General features: G+C 38.7%; 1 protein-coding gene and 1 pseudogene across 5 annotated transcripts in view; both read left to right on the top strand.

Annotated features, from left to right (window-relative positions):
* CACNA1D (calcium voltage-gated channel subunit alpha1 D) overlaps nt 1-14,645 on the top strand; it is a 351,812-nt gene that overhangs the window by 62,302 nt on the left and 274,865 nt on the right. The gene's annotated exons all lie outside the window — the stretch shown is intronic.
* LOC138424778 (ATP synthase membrane subunit K, mitochondrial pseudogene) lies at nt 7,575-11,973 on the top strand (annotated as a pseudogene).

Here is a 14,645-nt window from a genome sequence, read left to right as displayed (position 1 = left end):
ATGTAGTTATACATCATTTTAATGTGCATTTCTCACTTTGTGTTTTTTTTTTTAACTAATGACATTACTTGCTATTTAGTTTATATTTATTTTAGACTGAAAAAATGATGTTGGACAAAAGGCAAATCTGAGCAATTTTTTAATTTGAACTCAAAATGAGTTGTAAAGTAACAAAGACAACTCACAACATCACAACGCATTTGGTCCAGGAACTGCTAACAAACATACAGTGAAGTGGTGGTTCAAGAAGTTTTGTGGAGGAGATGAGAGCCTTGAAGTTGAGGAGCATAGTGGCCAGCCATCAGAAGTTGACAATGACTGATTGAGAGGATCATTGAAGCTGATCTTCTTACAACTACAACTACATGAGAAGTTGCCGAAGAACTCAACATTGACCATTCTATCGTTATTCAGCATTTGAAGCAAATTGGAAAGGTGAAAAAGCTCAGTAAGTGGGTACTTCGTGAGCTGACTGCAAATAAAAAAAAATTGTCATTTTGAAGTGTCTTCTCCTGTTCTACGCAGTGAACCATCTCTCAGTTTGTGACGTGTGATGAAGAGTGGGTTTTATACAATAGCCAGGGGTGACCTGCTGGACCACGAAGAAGCTCCAAAGCACTCCCCAAAGCCACGCTTGCCCCAAAAGAAGGGTGATGGTTGCTGTTTGGTGTTCTGCTGCTGGTCTGATCCGTTACAACTTTCTGATTCCCAGCGAAAGCATTACATCTAATTATGCTCAGCAAAGTCAGTGAGATGCACTGAAAACTGCAAGGCCTACAGCTGGTATTGTTCTACAGAATGGACCCAGTTCTTCTCCATGATGATGCCTGAACTCAAGTTGCACAACCAACACTTCAGAAGTTGAGCAATTTGGGCTACAATGTTTTGCTTCATCTGCTGTATTCACCTGACCTTTTGCCAACCAACTACCACTTCTTCAAACATCTCGACAACTTTTTGCAGGGTAAACACTTCTGCAACCAGCAGAAGGCAGAAAATGCTTTCCAAGAGTTGGTCAAATCCTGAAGCATGGATTTTTATACTACAGGAATAAGCAAACTTATTTCTCATTGGCAAAAATGTATTGATTATAATGGTTCCTATTTTGATTAATAAACCTGTGTTTGAGCTTAGTTATAATAATTTAAAATTCATGGTCTTAAACCACAGTAACTTTTATAGCAACCTGATATAATTTTTTTGAGGAACCTGCAGACTGTTTTCCATAGTGGCTGTATCAACTTATATTTCCAGTACTGGCGCATATGTTTCCTTTTTCTCCACACCCTCACCAAAACTTACTTGGTTGTCATTTTTTTGACGTATTGTTGATTTACAATATTAGTTTCAGGTATTTCACAATTTTTATACATTCTGCTCCGTTTAAAGTTATTACAGGACTTTCCTGGTGGTCCAGGGGCTAAGACTCTGTGCTTCTAATGCAGGGGGCACGAGTTTGATCCCTGGTCAGGAAGCTAAATCCCACAGGCTACACCTGGGGATTTGCATGCCACAGCTAATGATCACTCATGGCACGACCTGGTGCAGCCAAATAAATTAAAAAAGTTATTACAAAATACTGTCTGTGGTCCCTGTGCTATACAGTATATCCTTAAAGCTCATCTATCATATACATAGTAGTTTGTGTCTTTTAATCCCCTATCTCTATCTTGTCCCTTTCTTCTTCAGTCTCTCCACTGGCAACCAGTAGTTTGTTCTCTATACCTGTGACTTTGTTTCTGCCCTTCACTTTCAGTCTGTATGTGTCCCTTGTTTTGAGGTGGGGTCTCTTGTAGACAGCATATATAGGAGTCTTTTTTTTTTTTTTTTAATCCATTTGGTCCTAAGTGTTCATTGGAAGGACTAATGTTGAGGCTGATACTCCAATGCTTTAGCCAGCTGGTACGAAGAGCTGACTCATTTAAACAAACTCTGATGCTGGGAAAAATAGAGGGGAGGAGGAGAAGGGGATGACAGAGCATGAGATGATTGGATGGCATCACCGACTCAATGGACATGAGTTTGGGTAAACTCTGGGAGTTGGTGATGGACAGAGAGGCCTGGCATGCTGTAGTCCATGGGGTCGCAAAGAGACATGACTGAACAACTGAACTGATTCTTTTTTGTGTGATTATAAATGGGATTATGTTATTTCTCTTTTTGATGGTTTGTTGTTAGTGTATAGAAATGTAATGGGTTTCTATATATTAATTTTGTTTCCTTCACCTTAACCAAATTCACTGAACTTTAGTGGTTTTTGGTGGTGTCTTTAGGGTTTTTTAATGTATAGTTTTATAAGTGTATACATTTAGAATGTATCTTGTCATCTTCAAACAGTGGCAGCTTTACTTCTTCCTTTGAAATTCAAGTTCCTTTTATTTTTTTCTTGTCTGATTGTGGCTTGGACTTCTAATACTATGTTGAATAAAAGCAGTGAAACTGGGCACCTTTGTCTTATTCTTGATGTTAGAGGAAATACTTTTAGCTTTTCACAGTTGAGTTTGATGTTAGCTTTGGACAGACCATTTATGACCTTTATTATGTTGAGGTATGTTCCCTGTATACCCACTTCATGGAGGGTATGTTTTTTATGATAGATGGATATTGAGTTTTGTCAGGAGGTTCTGCATCTATTGAGATGATCATATGGTTTTTATTCTTCAATTTGTTAATGTGATGTATTGCATTGATTTTATAAATATTGAACTACCCTTACATCTCTGGAATAAATCCCACTTGATTGTGGTATATGATCCTTTTAATTGGATCTGTTCAGTTTGGCTTGCTGACATTTGAGGTATTTTGTAAGTTCATCAGTGATATTGGCCTGTAATTTTAGTTTTTCATGATATATTTGACTGGTTTTGGTAGGAGGATGATGCTGGTCTCATAGAATGAGTTTGGAAGTATTCCTTCCTCTGCAGTTTTTTGAAATAGCTTGAGAGAAATGGATGTTAACTTTCCTTAAGTGTTTGGTAGAATTCAACTGTGAAGCAGTCTGCTCCTGGTCTATTTTTTTTTTTTTTTTGAGTTTGTAAAATTACTGATTTGATTTCATTATTCACATTTTCTGTTTCTTCCTTGTTCAGTCTTGGGAGATTATACATTTCTATGAATTTTTTCATTTCTTTTAGATGGTCTATTTTATCTGCATATATTAATGGTTATTCATACTAGTGATTTATGATTCTTTGTATTTATATGGTCTTGATTGTACTTGCTCCCTTTTCGTTTCTGAAATTATTGATTTGGACCCCCACTACTCTTTTTCTTGATGAGCTGGCTAAAGGTTTATCAGTTTTGTTTATCTTTTCAAAGAACTGGCTTTTGTTATTTTTTTAGTTCCTTTAGGTGTAAGGTTAGGTTGTTTATTTCAGATTTTTTTCTTGTTTCCTGAGGTAGACTTGTATCATCATAACCTTCCCTATTAGAACTGCTTTTGCTGTGTCCCATAGATTTTTGGATCATTTTGTTTTTGTTTTCTCTTCTCTCCAGGTATTTGTTTATTATTATTGTTACTATTTTTTACTGCTTCCTTGATTTCTTCAACGCTCCATTGGTGGTTCAGTAGTGTATTGTTTTGCCTCCATGTGTCTGTGTGTGTTGCAGTTTCTTTTCTCCTGTAGTTGATTTCTAATTTCTAGTCTCATAATATTGTGGTGGGACAGGATACTTAATACAATTTCAATTTTCTTAAATTTACTGAGGCTTCTTTTGGGACCTAGTCTGTGGTCAGTGCTGGTCATTTGCACTTGAAAGGAATGTGTATTTTGCTGCTTTTGAATGTAATATTCTCTGCATATCTATTAACTTATTGACTGTAGATGCATTAATATGGCATTTGTTATCCAAATGTTATTGACCAGAGATGTTTCAATAATCACTTACATGACAAATTGCCAGCCACAGGCATTAGTTTCTGCAGAAATCCCCTGGATAAGGTATTAAGTCAGTCTGGTCTAAAATGTCATTTAAAGCCAGTGTTTCCTTATTTATTTATTTGTGGTCTGGATGACCTGTCCATTAATGTAAGTGGGATGTTAAAGTCTGTTAGTATTATTGTGTTGTTGTCAATTTCTTCCTTGATCTCTGTAAATATTTGCTTTGTGTATTTGGTGGTCTTATGTTGGATGCATACACATTTATAATTCTTCTTGGATTTATGCTTTCATCATTATGTAGTGTCTTTCTTTGTTACAGTGTCTGACCCTGTGTGACCCCAGAGACAGCATCCCACCAGGTTCCTCTGTCCCTGGGATTCTCCAGGCAAGAATGCTGGAGTGGGTTGCCATTTCCTTCTCCCAAAAGTATTGCTACCCTGGCTTTATTTTGATTTTTATTTTCATGGAATATTTTTTCCCATCCTTTCACTTTCAGTCCATGTGTGTATTTAGATCTGAAGTGAGTCTCTTGTAGGCAGCATAGATACGGGTTTTATTTTTGTGTCTGTTCAGTCATCCTTTGTCTTTTGATTGGAGCCTTTAGTCTATTTTCATTTAAAGTCTGTTTGTTTGCACTCTGTGTGTTTGCTATACCACTTAACTGCTTATTGTGGCTATTGATGCTTTTACTACTTTTGTCTTTTAACCTTCCTACTAGCTTTGTGTTTATTAATAGTTGGTTTATTACCTTTAATGTATATTTGCCTTTATTGATGAGCTTTCTGTTTCTGATGGTGGCCTTTTTTTGCTTAGAGAAGTCCCTTTAACATTTCTTGTGAAGATCTGTTTGGTGGTGCTAAGCTCTTTTAACTTTCATTGTTGTTGGTTAGTTGCCAAGTCATGTCCAACTCTTTGTGACCCCATGAACTGTGGCATGCCAGGCTTCCTTGTCCTTCACTGTCTCCTGGAGTTTGCTCAAATTCATGTCCATTGAATTGGAGATGCCATCTAACCATCTCATCCTCCGTCACCCCCTTCTCCTCCTGCCCTCAATCTTTCTCAGCATTGGGATCTTTTCCAGTGAGTTGTCTCTTAGCCTCAGCTTTTGCTTGTCTTAAAACTTTTGATTCCTCCAACAAATCTGAATGGAAGCCTTGATGGGTAGAGTGTACTTGGCTGTAGGTTTTTCCCCTTTCATCACTCTAAATATATTGTGTTACCTCGTTCTGACCTGCAGGGATTCTGCTAAAAAGTCAACTGATGGCTTTCTGGGAGTTCCTTATACACAACTTGTTGATTTTTCCCTTGATGCTTTTGATATTCTCTCTTTATCTTTGATTTTTGCCATTTTAATTACAATGTGTCTTCATGCAGGCCTCTTTGGGCTGATCCTTTTGGGACTCTTATGTGCTTCTTGAGCTTGGATGTCTGTTACCTTTCCAAGGTTAGGGAAATTTTCAGCTATTAGGTCTTCAGATATGTTTTCTGCCCCTTTCTCTCTCTCTCTTCTCCTTCTGGAACCCTTATCCTGTGACTGTTAGTAAACATGATGTTTACGAATCTGGGACAACATGATGTTCTTCCAGAGATCTTGTAAACTGTTCTCATTTGTTTTTATTTCTTTTTTCTGTTCAACTTACGTGATTTCCACTACTGTCTTTTAGCTCACTGATCTGTTCCTCTGTATCATTTAATTAACTATCAATTCCTTCTAGTATATTTTTTCATCTCTGTTTTTGGTTCTTTATATTGGGTTGTCCAAAAAATTCCTTCAGTTTTTAAGTAAAAATAAGATATATTTTTCATTTTCACCAAGAACTTTATTGAACAACATGTTCATGGTTTTGTTTCACAGTCTTCTGGCGTTTTTCAGGCAACTTCATAATTCCATCTTACCAAAGCTTTTTATCTTTTTAAGCACAGGACTGTTCTAGGTGCCTTTTACAGTCTTCCAGGGAATTGAAATTTTCCATTAACAGAGAATTTTGTAAAGACTAAAATAAATGGACATCTGAAGATGCAATCTGGTAAATAGAGTGGATGAATCAGAACTTCCCAACTAGCTTGTAACAGTTTTTACCTGGTCACCAAAGAAATATGCCATTGTTGTTATCCTGAAGGAAGATAATGTGTTTTCTGTTAACTAATTTTGGATGCTTTTTTTTTTGTTACTTTCAGCTGGTCTAATTGGGAGCAATACTTGTTGGAATGAATTGTTTGGTTTTCAAGAAGGAGGTCATAATAGAGGACTCCCTTCTAGTTCCACCATATGCACAACATCGCCTTCTTTGGTTGAAGACTGGCCTTTGGTGTGGTGGTTGGTGGTGGTTCATTTCAGTTGCCCCATTATCTCTTCCATTCCACATTATTTATAAAATATCCACTTTTCATTGCCTGTCACAATTTGTTTTACAAGTGTAACTTTTTCATTATGTTTAAGTGGAGAACCACATGCGGAAATATGGTTAAAAAGGTTTTTATTGCTTAACTTATGTGGAATCCAAACATCAAAGCAATATACATAACTAGGCTGTTGCAGATGATTTTCAGTGCTGGACTTGCCTGTTTTGAGTTTGTTGGCTATCTCCTGCATGGTATAATGTTGCTTGTTCTCAGTTAATGTCTCGATTTGATTGCTATCAGCTTCCACTGATCTATGCAACTGTGGAGCTTTGTTAAATGAGAAAGCTGGAGCATGAAAAACTTCACAGATCACTTTTGACACATCTGATCAGTTACAGCATCTTCCCTTCCCCATACACTGCACACATCTTTTTGTGTGTTTCAGTTGCATTTTTACCTTTGTTGAAATAATAAAACATAGTATGCCAAAAATGTTGCTTTTTTCTTCCCATCTTCAATATTAACATGGATACACAAAATACAGCAATTTTGATAAATGTTTTTAAATGCATGCTGATATGACAGCTGTCACAATACAATCTAATAAAAATTGTTTTGAATGAAGTTAAAGACAACTAAGAGCTATTAGGACCATCTCACTGAAAAAAACTGAACAAAGCTTTTAGCCAACTCAGTGTTTTCTAACTCTTTGTTTAAAAGTTCTAACTTCTGATTCTGTTTATCAACTTTTCTCCCAAGTTCTTTGATCATCTTTGTGATCATTAGCTTGAATTCTTTCTCAAGTAGATTGCCTATCTCTACTTCATTTAATTCTTCTAAGGTTTTGTCTTGTTCCTTCATTTGGAACATGTTCCTCTGTTGACTCATTTCTCTTAATTTGCTGTTTTTATTTCTATGTTTCTATTAGGTTGGTTAGTTTCCTGACCTCTGTGAAGTGAGCTTCTGTAGGATATGCCTATAAATCGCAGCAGTGCACTTCCCTCTGGTCACCAGAGCCATGTGCTCCAAGAGTGCCCCCTCTGTGGGTTGCACGGGTCCTTCTTTGTGGTGGGCTGACTACTGTGGGCCACCTGGTAGTCGTGATTGGCCCCAATCTGGTTGTTTGCCAGGCCCTGCCTTGTGTGGAGGCTGCTGGACACTGGTTGGTAGGGCCAAGTCATGATGCAGCTGGTTGTGGAACCCTGGCAGGTCCGAGGGCTCATGCTGGCTCACTGGGTGGGGCAGAGCTGGGTTCTGAGATGGATGATTGCAGAGCCGAGTCTTCCTAGATCTAGTGTTGGCATGCTATTTTGTTTGGGGTTTGGGGTTGGGAGTGTAGCAGCTCCTAACATGGCTGCCTATGGGTTCCAGAGTGTCCCAAAGCTGGTGCTCGCCCACTTTGGGGCTGGAGGGTGGGACTGGATCCTGAGGTGGCTGGTTGAGGAGTTCAAGGTATCCCAGAGCTGGTGTTGGCTTGTGGCTGGGGCCCAGGAGGTGCCAGTGCTGTTTCTACTGGTGGGTGGAGCTTGATTCCCAGCCTCTGACTGCAGGGTTCTAGGGATCCCAAAGCTGGTGTCTGCTTGCTGTGAGTGGAGTTGGCTCCAAGGGCCATAGACTAAAGGGGTCAAGATGTTCCAGAATGGAGTTGGCCTGCTAGTGGGCAGAGCTGGAGCCTGCTTGGTCCCCAGACTGGTGCTGGCCTGCTGGTATGTTGGCTAGGTCCTGACAAGGCAGGCTGCAGGGCTGTAGAGATCCTGGGGCTAGTGTCTACCTGCTGGTGTATATGACTGGGGTCCTGGGGTTTCTGGGGCTAGTTCCTGCCCACTGGTGGGTGAAGCTGGGTCCTGGAGTCTCTGACTGCAGGCTCATCGATCAAAGAGCTAATGTCAAACTGCCGGTAGGAGGAGCTGTTTTCTCACACAGCTGACTGTGAGGCCTAGAGGGCCCTGAAGCTTGTGCCAGCCCACTGATGAGTGGGGTTGGATTCCATGGTGGTTGGCCAAAGGGCACAGGGTGTCTCAGGCCTGGTATTGGTCTGCCAGTGGGTGGTTGTTGGGCCCAATAGGCCTGGGGGCTGGTTGTGGACTGCTGGTCTGTGGCAAGGGTCTTGCCAGAGCAGGGTGCAGCTATGGTTGTGCTGGGGCTTATGTGTGTTCATTGATGAGTAGGGCTGGGGCCCTTTTTGGTGGCATCTTTAGGGTTTTTTAAATATATAGTATCATATCATTTGCAAACAATGACAGTTTTACTTCTTCCTTTCCGATTTAAATGCCTTGTATTTCTTTTTCTTGCCTAGATGCTGTGGCTAGGACTTCTAATACCCTCTTGATAGAAGGGGTGATGAAAGTGGTTATCCTTATTTCTGATCTTAGAGGAAAAGCTTTTAGCTTTTCACCATTGAGTAAAGATGTTAGCTGTGGGTTTTGTCATATGTAACTTTCATTATGTTGAGGCATGTTGCCTCTCTACTCAGTTTGGTGAGAGATTTTAAAATTATATAGAGATGTTGAATTTTGTCAAAAACTGTGCATCTATTGTGATGAAAATACAACTTTTTAGCCTTCATTAATGTGGTGTATCACATTGATTTGCAGATGTTGAGCTATCCTTGCATCCCTGAAATAAATCCTGGTTAATTATGATGTATGATCCTTTCACTATATCATTGGATTTGGTTTGCTAGTGTTTTGTTGAGGATTTTTGCATCTGAATTCATCAGTGATGTTGGCTTATAATTTTCTTTTTGATATCATGGTTATGCTATTTTATAAAAATGAGTTTGGAATCATACCTTCCTCTTCAATTATTTGGAATAGTTTTAGAAAGATGTATTAACTTCTTTTTAAATGTTTGGTATAATTCGCTTGTGAAGCCATCTAGTCCTGGATTTTGTTTATGGGAGTTTTTTGACTACTGATTGTTTTCATTATTAGTAATTGATTTATTCATGATTTAGTTCTAGCAGCTTGTGTTTTTCTAGGAATTTATCAGCTTCTTTTAGATTGTCCAATTTGTTGATATATTTCATAGTATTCGTCTTATCCTTTTTTCCTTGGTGTGTGATATTGGTTGTAATTTCTCTTCTGTCATTCCTGGTATTATTTATTTGGGGTCTTGCTTTTCTTTTCTTGGTAAGACTGAAGGTTTATCAATTCTGTCTTTTCGAAGAACCAGATCTTATTTTACTGATATTCTCCATTGCTTTAGTCTTTATTTCAGTCTCACTCTGATTTCTCCTAACTTTGGGCCTTGTGTGTTTTACTTTTTCTAGTTTATTTACTTGTAAAAATAGTTTATATTGCTACAAATTTTCTTCTTAAAACTGCTTTTTCTGTGTCTTGTAGATTTTTTTGAACGTTGTATATTTATTTTCATTTGCTTCAAGGAGTATTTTGATTTCCTATTTGATTTCTTTGTTTGCCTATTGGTTGTTTAATAGCCGATTTAATCTCCATATGTTTGTGTGTCATCTTGCTATTAATATCTACTTTCATACTGTTGTTGTTATAAAAGATGCTTGATATGATATCAGTCTTAAATTTATTGAGACCTGCTTTGTGGTCTAACATGGGATCTGTACTGGAGATTGTTACACCTGCTCTTGAAAAAAATGCACATTCTGCCGTTTTTGGTTCAAATGTTCTGGGTCTATTTACCAGGGTCAGTCTAGTCTAATGTATTATTTAAGGCTAAACTTTTTGAATTGATTCTATGTCTGGATGGTTGTTCTAGCCATTGATTGAAGTAGGGTATTAAAGTTTCCTACTATTATTGTATTGCTGTTATTTTTTTTCTTTACGTCTGTTAATACCTGTTTTGTGTATGTAGATGATTCTCTGTGGGTGTCTGTGTATTTACAAATGTTATGTCCTGTTGTTGGAGTTGATCACTGTGCAATGCACTACCTTATCTTTGTTTTAAAGCTTGTTTTGTCTGACACAGATATTGCTACCCCGGCTTTCTTTTCATTTCCATTTGCATGGAATATCTTTTTACATTTCTTCACTTTCAGTCTCTGTGTTGTGTTTAGATCTGAAGTGGATCTCTTGTAGGCAATATATAGGTGAGTCTTGTTTTTTATCCATTCAGCTACTCTGTTTTGATTAAAAAACTTAGTCTATTCATTTATATTTATAGTAGTTATTGACAGATATGACTTATTGACATTTTGTTAATTTTTTTATGGTTGTTTTTGCAGTTTTTCTTCCTTTTTTCTTGTTCTTTTTCCTTGTGGTTTGATGACTTTTTTTAGTTTTGTATTTGGAGTCCTTTCTCTTTTGTGTGTATCTATTATAAGTTTTGGCACTTCCCAGGTGGTGCTAGTGATAAAGAACTCACCTGCCAATGCAAGAGACATAAGAGATGTGGGAAAAATTCCTGGGTCAGGAAGATCCCCTGGAGGAGGGCATGGCAACCCACTCCAGTATCCTTTCCTGGATAATCCCATGGACAGAGGAGCCTGGTAGGCTTTGGTCCATAGGCTTGCAAAGAGATGGACATGACTGAAGCAACTTAACATACACACATTACAAGTTTTTAGTTTTTGGTTACTATGAGGTTCATATATAACAACATATATATAATGATATGTACATACACACACACACACATATATATGGTAGTTTATCCTAAGTTGATGGTCACCTGTGTTTGAATGTAGTCTGTTAGGTTGGTGTGAAAGTAATTGCGGTTTTGCATTATTGAACTTTACCCTTTGACATTGGAATACATTCTTAAATGTGGTTATGTTATACATCATTTTAATGCACATATCTTAGTTTGTTTTTCTGCATAACTTATTTGCTGTTCATAATTATTTTAGACTATAGAAATGATGTTAGACAAAAAGAAAATTTGAGTGATTTTCTTATTCAAGTTCAGAATGGGTTGTTAAGCAGCGGAGACAACTTGCAACATCAGCAGTGCATTTCGCCCAGGAACTGCTAATGAACGTGCAGTGCAGTGGTGGTTCACAAAGAAATTTCGTGAAGGAGATGAGAGCCTTGAACATGAGGAGCATAGTGGCTAGCCATCAGAAGTTGACTTGGAGATCAGTGGAGAGCATCATCAAAGCTGATCCTCCTACAACTGCATGAGAAGTTGCCATAGAAGTCAGCATCAACCATTCTGTGGTCATTCAACATTTGAAGCAAATTGGAAAGGTGAAAAAGCTCGATAAGTGGGTGCTCATAAGCTGACTGCAAATCAAAAAATTGTTGTTTTGAAGTGTCAGTCTCTTATTCTACGCAACAAGGACGAATTGTTTATTGATCGGTTTGGGACCTGCAATGAAAGATGGATTTTGTACGACAGCTGGTGACAGCTAGCTCAGTCGTTGGACCAAGAAGAAGCTCCAAAGCACTTCCAAAAACCAAACTTGGCAGCGGGATTGAGGGGCAGCAGTGTACAGTGAAGGACACAGGCCGTGGAGTTTGAACCCCTTGAAAGATTGAAATCAAGGCAGGTCCAGAAGCTGATGCCCAGTTCCATTTCACTGGTATCAAAAAATATTTCAACTCTTACACTCTTACAGGGAGAATGAATTGTGTGCTGGCTGCATATGGAAGTATTGCTTTGATAGTCTTATACTTCAAGTTAAGGTCTAAAAAAACTCCAGCTGTGAAAGCAACATAAACAGATTCTGAACTGTACATTATTTGTTAAGTTCCCATGCCTGAAGAAGCTAATGTCAACTCATCATGTGATACTCAATTTGTATAATAAATTATGAACCTGGAAAAAAAACAAAACAAAACAAAAGCCAAACTTGCACCCAAAAAAGGTCATGGTCACTGTTTGGTGTTCTGCTGCCTGTCTGATCCACTACAGCTTTCTGAATCCTGGTGAAACCATTATATCTGAGAAGTATGCTCAGCAGATCGATGAGGTGCAATGAAATCTGCAGTGCTTCAGCTGATACTGATCAACAGAATGGGCCCAATTCTTCTCCACGACAACTCCAAACCATACATTGCACAACCAATGCTTCAAAAGTTGAATGAATTGAGCTACAAAGTATTGCCTCATCCATCATATTCACCTGACCTCTCACCAACCGACTACCACTTCTTCAAGCATCTTGACAACGTTCTTTCAGGGAGAATGCTTCCATAACCAGCAGGAGGCAGAAAATGCTTTCCAAGAGTTTGTCGAATCCCAAAACATGGATTTTCATTGGCAAAAATGTTTGATTGTAATGGTTCCTATTTTGAATGATAAAGATGTTTTTGAGTCTGTTTTAATGATTTAAAAGTCATGGTCTGAACCACAATTACTTTTGTACCAATCTGATATAAACTCTATTCTTTTTCCATATTTCATAATTTATGAATTTGTATTTTTTCCTCTCAAGTAGATACTGTAGTTACTGATTGTTGCTACTTTTGTTTAACTTTCATACAAGCTTTTTAAGTAGTTGATCTACTACCTTTACTATATATTTGCCTTTACCAGTGAAATTTTTTCTTTCATGTATTTTTAGTTACGGCCTTTTCTGTTTAAAAAGTTCATTTAACATTTTTTTGTAGGGCTGGTGATACTTGTCTGGGAAACTCTTGATCTCTTTTTAAATTTTGAAAGATAACATTGCTAGGTAGAGGATACTTGGTTGTTAGTCTTTTCCTTTCAGCCTTTTGAATATATCATGCCATGCCCTTCTGACCTAGATAGTTTCTACTGAATAATAGTTTTGTGGGGTTTCCCTTGTATATAATAAGTTGTTTTCCTCTTGCTGCTTTTAAAATTCTCTTTATTCTTAACTTTTACTATTTTAATTATAATGTGTCTTGGTGTGGTTCTTTTTGGATTTATTTTATTTGTAACTTTATGAGCTTCCTGGAGCTGTATATTTGTTTGCTTTCTCAGATTAGGAAAGTTTCTGCCATAATTTCTTCAAATATTTTTTTCTGACCCTTTCTCTCTTCTTCTGGAACCCTACAATGTGAATGTTATTCTGCTTTGATGATGTCCCAGAGGCCCCTTAAGGTTTCCTCCCGTTTAAAAATTCTTTTTTCATCTTGCTGCCCTGTGTGAGTAATTTCCATTGCTTTCTCTTTTAGCTTGTTGATTTGTGCTTTTACTTCATCCAGTCTGCTGTTGAGCCCCTCAGTTGTATTTTTCAGTTCAGTCATAACCTCTGTTTGTTACTTTCTTGTATTTTGTATGTCTCTGAAGTTATCACTGTGTCCATCCATTCTTCTCCCGAGATCAGTGAGCACCTTTATGACTGTACTGTGAATCCTTTATAAATTAGGTTGCTTATCTCCATTTTGTCAGGGTCTTTTCCTGGGGATTTGTCTTTTCCTTCTGTTTGGAACAACTTCCTAAGGCACCTCATTTTGCCTGACTCTTTTCATTTGTATGTATGTGTTAGATGAAAGGGCTGCCCCTCCCAGTCTTGAAGGTGTAGTGTTGCGTGGGGGATGATCTGTGGGGCCGGAAGTGCAGTCCCCTCTGGCCTCACAGCGCAGCGCTCAGGGCTCCCCTCATGCCTGCCCTTGCGGCAGTGGCAGGCCTCTGCTGCCACACCGTGTGGGTGTGGGCTGGTGCAGGACAAACGGTGTCCGCCAGCTCTGTCACCAGCAAGTTAGAACGAGATGATCGCCAGAGAACGTTCCTGAAGGTTCCTGCCTTTCCGGAAGCTGCTGTGGGGTTAGTGGGTGGTTCTCTGTCACTTCTGGTCTTGGCGCTTTCCACACTGTTGGTTCTCTGCTGGGTCTCAGGGTCAGTGGTCTGCACTGCTTTAAGAGCAGATTCTCAGTTCCCTACAGTTCTGTGGTTCCCTGGACTTACTCCTGGCTGTTGATTTTAGAATCCAGCCATTTGGGGGGCTGTTTTTTTTTTTTCTCCTGGTGTGAGACCAAATGTGTGACATAGTCCTTTCCCTCCTCAAGGGGGAGTTTTGTATTTTGTCTATCCCTTCCCTCCCGTGGGGCACCATACCTCTCGGAGTTCCCAGGTGAGACTCAGTCTCTGCCTCTTACTGGTCTTGATGCATCTCTATTTTTGGTTATGAGGCCACTGTTTATGTAGTCCTTGGGTCCTTTTCAGAGGAAAGGTATTCCATATGTAGCTGTCAATTTGTTGTGTCCATAGAAGGAGGTAAGTTCAGGCTCTTCCTGTGCTGCCGGCTTAAACTCCTGATTTCCATTATACATTTTATAAAAGATTTAGTATTCCTGTGAATTCCCTTCTTTCTAAACTATAAACTTCTTCAGGCCAGTAACTACGTTTTATTCTTCTGTGTGTCCCTGCTGTATCTTTACCTGCTGGGTGCTTAATAAACACAGGACAGAACGGTGCAGGGCTGACCTGATATAAGAGTACAGTTGCTTCAAAGTTATGTTAAAAGCTCTCAGGCGCACTAAAAAATTACTTGCAGACACAAATCAAGCTGCCTGCACATGCATTAAAGCAGGGACA

This window comes from Ovis canadensis, chromosome 19 (genome assembly GCF_042477335.2).
Source record: "Ovis canadensis isolate MfBH-ARS-UI-01 breed Bighorn chromosome 19, ARS-UI_OviCan_v2, whole genome shotgun sequence".
NCBI lineage: Eukaryota > Metazoa > Chordata > Mammalia > Artiodactyla > Bovidae > Ovis > Ovis canadensis.
This window is presented reverse-complemented; position numbering and strand designations above follow the sequence as displayed.